The sequence below is a fragment of the Pinus tabuliformis genome, chromosome 1_2, assembly GCF_031772625.1.
Source record: "Pinus tabuliformis cultivar Carrire ecotype Pingquan chromosome 1_2, CPIR1, whole genome shotgun sequence".
NCBI lineage: Eukaryota > Viridiplantae > Streptophyta > Pinopsida > Pinales > Pinaceae > Pinus > Pinus tabuliformis.
This window is the reverse complement of record NC_142298.1, coordinates 658,892,758-658,899,611: the sequence shown is the minus strand read 5'-3', so window position 1 is coordinate 658,899,611 and position 6,854 is coordinate 658,892,758.

Genomic DNA, 6,854 nt, shown 5'->3' with positions numbered 1-6,854 from the left:
AAGCATTGAAATTGTAATTATTTTATGCATGCGTCAGAGTCATTATTTCATCAAAGAATGGCCAGGGATTTTTTTATATAAGAAATGGCATCATATATGTTTCAAGGTCTAGTTCTCTTTGAGTTGAATGCACTGGTATTTTTTTGTTGTAAGCACCTGGGTGGTATACATTTCAAGTTTTGGTACTCTTTAAATTAGATGCCTCGGTGATTTTAATTATGTATGAAGCTTGGTGCATCTCTATAAGTAGGGAATCAGGGCTTCTTATTCCATAAAGTACACCGAAAAAAAAAAACATCAGCGAAAACCCTTGGTTACCCATATTTTTTTAGTTGTGATGAAGTTCTGTTATAAGCTCGGCTAAAAAATCCGTACCCACAAACGAATGTTTTAGCAGATATTTTTTTGACCATTTTTGCTAATTTTACAACACTAAAATCTCCATTATACCTCTGCTAGAAAGTATTTTCCTTGTAGTGGTTCACAACCCTTTCTAGCACACCTCTTTAATTATAAGGAATATATATACTTGATAGAAATGGATCTAGGTATACATTTTAGAATATGTTTCTCTCCATTTTCCATGGGCTGGGTATACCTTTTACAATATGTATCTCTCCATTGTCCACAATACAGGTAATTTTTTATCTAAATAGTTAACAATTTCTTTATGTCCCTCCAGCCAATTCGTCGCTACTAGTATATCATAACATCCCAAAAGAAAAATATTTATACTCATGGTTGTTTTACTTCCATTTAATTCAATGGGATAAGACTTTACCTAATTGGTAACCTTCCTTTTAGTGTCAGTAGCCAATTGGACCAACCAAGAGATCTTGTATTTTTCTAAATTTAATTTACGTGTTCTCACTACCTAGGGACTAATATACCTTAAATAGGAACCTGGATATATCAAAACTTAAATAAGTAGGTCAGAAAGTGCACCTTCTATCTCAATCATCATGGATTGGTGTTTAGCTAGAATCTCCTCCAATGTCATGTTAATTTTGTAAACACTTCTGGCCACATTGTTCACGGTGGAAGCCTCTTGTATATTTTGTAAATTTTGAATCGATTTAATATTATCGGGGAAATTTTGTAGAAGGTGAGACCCTCCACAACCCCACCACTTCATTCGTTCCCATTAAAACTTTTATTTTTTAGATATATAGGTTTAGTTCTAGTATGAGCTTGAGTTTTTTGTGGTTCATTATCATTTTTGTTGAAATTCTAACTCTTGTGACCCTTACCAAAAAATTTGAAAGAGGTATATTTAATCCCTTTTACTCCTTGTGCAAATTTGTCCTTCTTTTTACTTGGCCAAGATTTTTCATTTTCATTTCTTAGTTTAACCTCCTAACAATAGATACTTCCCCTTCAGATGGCTTTGTCTGAAGGTAGTTGATAAATGACTACATTTTGGATTTTTCTTCATGAATATAGGGCACATACCTCAAGAGATGAGTAAATTTCATCAAAAGTTCATTCATGATCATTTAACGAAATCTTAATTCCTAGAATTATTTCTCTTTTTCATCATAATATCATTCAATCAAATATTTTTCCTTGAAAAATATTTGAAATTCTTCCTAATTAACACCCTTGTCTTAAAAATTAACTATAGTCCTCACTTATTCTAACAATAAATATGCTTTTCCTTGTAGCTAATATGTATCTAATTTAGCCTTCAAATTGCTAGGATAATCATAAACATGATGGTGAGGCTCATAAATTTGTAAATTATATGGACCTTAATGCCACTCTCCAGCTTACTAAAATCAACTTTTCTCACAATTATTTACATGTTTTCTTATATATTGCTTAATGAGAAGGGTAAAGATGAGATGTCATGTCTTGTGGTCTAATGTGCATTGATTACAGGTTTTGGAGAAAATTTTGGCTAATTAAAGTGCAGGAACTTGAAGTAGACAAGCAATATGGATTTTAGGAGATTGGATATCCCTCCTTAACTCCTCACTCAATGGAAGATTCTCCCACCAGATCTCACTAGCTCGGAGGTACAAGCAGTTGAGCCATTAAGATCATTGGCAGCCAAGCAAGTGATAGTTGAAGACTAGTTCATCTCGAGTTTGGAAGCCAAGGCTCCCTAAGTTTAAGGAAGTTTTTTGTAACTTCAGCTGTATAAATAAGAAGGCCTAGAGCCTAATTAGGGTTCAACTTTTTTTATTGTAGCCAAGAGCCATTTTCAAGCTAAGACATTGTGACTGATGACTCTTGTGTATTTTTGATATTTTAATGAAAATGATAAGCATTCCTTTGATCCAACATTGAGTTGACTCACGGGGTTGAAGCTCTTGTGTTAGGCCCAACCCTAGTAGTAGAGGTTCCTCTTTTTGTACATGTATTATTAGATTACATTCATAATTAGCTATTGAAATGATTTTGGTTTTGTTAATTTGCAAGTATTTGGATGATTAATTAGTTTACTTCCATTTGTGGATAGTTAGATCAGTGGTATTGTAGTCACAAAAGACACTCAATAAAATATGGTGATAGTGGCTTTCACCTCATCTCCCTTATGGGATCATGACTTGAGGGTTCTCTTCATACAACCCAAAAACATATTTCTTGCTTTACTGCATAATCTAGGGTTTCTTGATGAGTAGGTCATTGTCTTTGAGTCTTAGGATGAGTTACAATTGTCATTTTTTATCTCTTAAGTTTTGCAATGGTTTCAAAGCACTTCCATTCATGAACTTAGCCACTAGATGGCAATAACTTTGTTTTCTTCCTTTTAATAAATCTTTCCCATGTATAGATGCATTTGTGCATAAATGAAGACAAGAATGTATGTTGTTATAGGAGCTTCTAAATTACAGGGATACCTCATCTCATTTTCCTCATCCAAGCCTTATCCAGCCATGTTTCCGAAGTCCACTAAAGCCTATATCTTTATTCTTGTTTTGTAAGCAAATTTTTCATTTCCATTGAGCAAATCCAACCATCTTGAAGCATTTTATTTAGCCTTGGATAGTGTTGACTTCATTCATGCTTTATTCCCCCATTATATACCTTTCCCCAACTTCATTCCACCTTCCCTACCACTTCCTAAGCTTTAGGCCTATTTCTTGTAGTAAAACAGGGAATCCTATAGTAGGACTAGGACATCCTGTAGTAGTACTTCAGGAAACCTTATAGCAGCCTGTTTTGAGCCCTAATTTAGAAAAAATGTCATTTAAACTTGGATTAGGCCTCCACCTGGATTCCATACCCTTAAGACCAATCTACCCCTCTTCCTCCATACCTATCTCCCTTGCCAAACAAGAAGCGAAGATTAGAATTTGCATTCATAAAATGAAAACATCAAAAATGAGATTTTCCTACAATGTCTAAATTAGGAAATGCATGCAACAGTTATAATACTCCCTAGATCAGATTCCATGCTCAGTTAGTTTAGAGCATCACATGTTATAAATAAGGTTAATCTAGGTTTCTTTTGCAAGAAAAATGTGTCAACGTGTAGCTAAAGGATTTCATGTCACTTTCCAAACATCTTCCAATTCAATCTTTCATTACTTAAAGTAGGAAACATTATTTTTCTTTCATTAAGGATAATTTTCCCTTCTCCAATTGGTAGTCAAACTTCTTCTAGTCAATAAAAGACTAGTTTGAGAACCCCTAGTAGTCTATTGCCCCAGTTGAATAGTGACAAGAGTAGACCATTACATCTATTTTTGTATACAGCACTGCAACCTCCAAGTTTGTACAAACCCTGGGTTGATGAAGTAAATTTGGTAGCCCGATGAGTTGCAGCATTCTTGCTACAATAATGACGCTCATCACTTTTTGGCATAGTTGTTGGGGAGGTGTCTGAGTAGATGGATTTCTACTTTATTTATTTATTTCCTTATTTCTTTCTCATTTTGAAAATAGTTCCATTGAGTAGATAGTTACAATTTGTTTTTTATTTCTTTCTAGTTCTGCAATTAGTTCCATTCATCAAGTAACTGCAATTTGGTTTTTCTTTCTTTCATTTCTACAAGAAGTTCTAAAAAAAACCTGAAAAAAAAAAGAAACATCCTTTCATTCCTCGTAGGAGTCGAGACAACTTAGGGAATTTTTTCCAAATACCCCCACTACATCAAACATCCAACCTTTCCTCTTCTTCGGTGGATGTAAGATGGAGGACCCATTAGGTGAACAACCAGATATTTTTGAAGAGCTTATTGGGGAAGAAGAAGAGACCATTCCACCAACTTACACCATGGATGAAAATAGAAATGGGATTGGAGACAAAGAAGGAGCTGAGAATAGAGTTGAGGGTGTTTTTCCCATTAGAGAAACTAATGGGGATGCTAGGATGAAAAACATAAGCCCCTCTGCTCTTCCTCACTTCCATGGCCTAACCTTAGAAGACTCAGATACCTTTTTGTTTGAGTTTGTTGTCATATGAAGAACTTATGATTACACCTCTAATGATCAAAAGTTAAAATTGTTCCCATCCACTCTCAAAGATGTAGCCTTGCGCTGGTTCATGGGTTTACCTAGGGACAATATCACCATCTAGGCTTAGATGCAACAAGCCTTCAATATAAGTGTAGGGACTACTGTAGGTCCAAAGATACTAAAGAAGAAATTTTTAGAATGACCTTGGGACATGATGAATCTTTAGACAATTATAAGGAAATATTCCAACTCAGCTACAAAAGGGCCAGGTGCACCCTTGATCCTAAATCGCTTAACCTAGTCCTTCTTAGGGGGATCAGGGAAGATCTCCTAGAAAAACTAAACCTACTGTCAGGAGGGGAAATCTATCAGTTACCTTATGATGATATCAAGATAGTTTTTAGGAATCATTTGGGAAGCTAGAAAGAAGGGTAGGTCTAGCCAAGCTTTGGTACTTTGTCCTCCTCCAACAAATCCATAAAAAGTGAAATTGGGAACATGTTAGAAGAATTTAAGGGTGAAATGTTACATACCCTTTGTTTGTAAATGGACACCATACAGATCAAGAGGAAGCAGAGAGAGTCTTAGTTATCTTTTGCCCTAGATGAACCAAGTGGCACCCTAGTAATGTATGTCCATTAAATATTATAATAATATTCTTGATTTATGAGGAAAACCACTCCACAGTCAAGTTCCCTCCTCTGCCTGGATCAAAAGTTATGTATTAGCAAATTGAAGGAGTAACTGAACAACTTTTCTACATCAACCAAAGGAGGCCTCATGGACCTCGACCATACCAGTAAGGTAGGAAAGGGGCATCCTATTCATATTACAACCCTAACCAAAATACATCCATTCCCCCTTGGTTCCCACCTACTCATCCTTCGTGGTCCACACCTTCTCCCTAGTATTTTCACCTCAGTACCATTCCCAACCTACCAACCATCCGTTTAAGCCATATGCTCCTCGACGACTTCAGTGGAATGCACCATCCCAAGGGTGGAGGCTCCCATACAACCAAGTTCCAGTTTTATTGCCTCCACCTATATCTCAACCACAGCTCCTACACTCTGCTCCACCTAAATAACCTCAGATGCTTACCCAACCAAATATGAACCCAAAAAAAGATAGGAACAATAGGTCTATAGTCGACAAACATCCTACCCTACCTATGCTGTGGAAATTGAAGAAATTAACCTCAGGTCTGGAAGAGTGCTTCTGGATAATCAACCTCCATCTCCACCTAAGGAGTGTGAAGAGGAAAAGGAGGAAAGTGTCCCTTAAGCAAATCCAACTCCTTTCCCTGAGAGATTAACCCATCCTGTTCAACAAACCCCAGAAGAAACTGAACTTTTGGGTGAGCTGAAAAATTTGTGTGTTAAAAGCCTACTTCTCCAAGCTATCAAAGATGTCCCCATCTACAACAACTTAATCAAGGAGAAGTGTTTCCAACATATGGGAAGGTGAAAGGAAGACATCCCTACCATTAATGTCATTAGGCAACTGTTTGACTTAATGTTGGGGCAAGTGATTTTCCCAAAGTATTTAGATCCTGGAAGTCCTGTAGTATATGTACACATCGATGGCACCATTGTCCCCCATACCTTGATCCATCTTAAGGCTTCCATCAATGTGATGACTAAGGAGACTATGCTTAAACTGAATCTCCAAGGATCATTAAGAATACCACAATAGTCTTACAGCTTGTGACAGGTCCACAGTAGCTGCTGTGGGAGTTGTTGAGGATGTGATGGTCTCCATTAATTCGTGAGAATACCATGTTTAATTATTAGTTCTCAAACCTAAGACCATGTTATGAAACCAGCTCAAGAAAAGATAGAAAAGATAGATCAATGCCTTAGAATTCAGCCTCTTCGAGGGGGGAACCTCCTTTACATTACATAAATGAATAATTCTTGGATGATTCAAATGACAAAACCTCCTTTCTATATATAGGAGTCTATGGAGTCACAATATAATCCAGCCGACCTAACAATAATAATATAAAGCCACAAAAATAACAATAGAGGGATTCTATGGGCACATTAATAACAATATGGGGGCAATGGGGGCACAACAATATAAATAAGGGGTATAACTACAATAGTAATGGGGTAATCACTAGTATTATAGGGACCCAACATGCCCCTCTCCTTCAAAAAAGTGTTGTCCTCAATGCTTGAGTAGTTCTTGATACTTCTGCATAAAATTCTCATCCTCCCATGTGGAATCTTCAGTGGATAAGTTCTTCCACTTGATAAGGTACTCTGAAATTGATCGATTTCGTAGCTGTCGAGTTCTTGTTTCTATAACTGCTTCCGGTTCCAATATAATTTTTCCTTCCTCGTCAAGTTCTGGCAATATTGTTTGAACTGGGAGCTTGTCGCCTATAACCTTCTTTAAGCATGAAACATGGAAAACTGGGTGCAATAGTACCAATCTTTTTC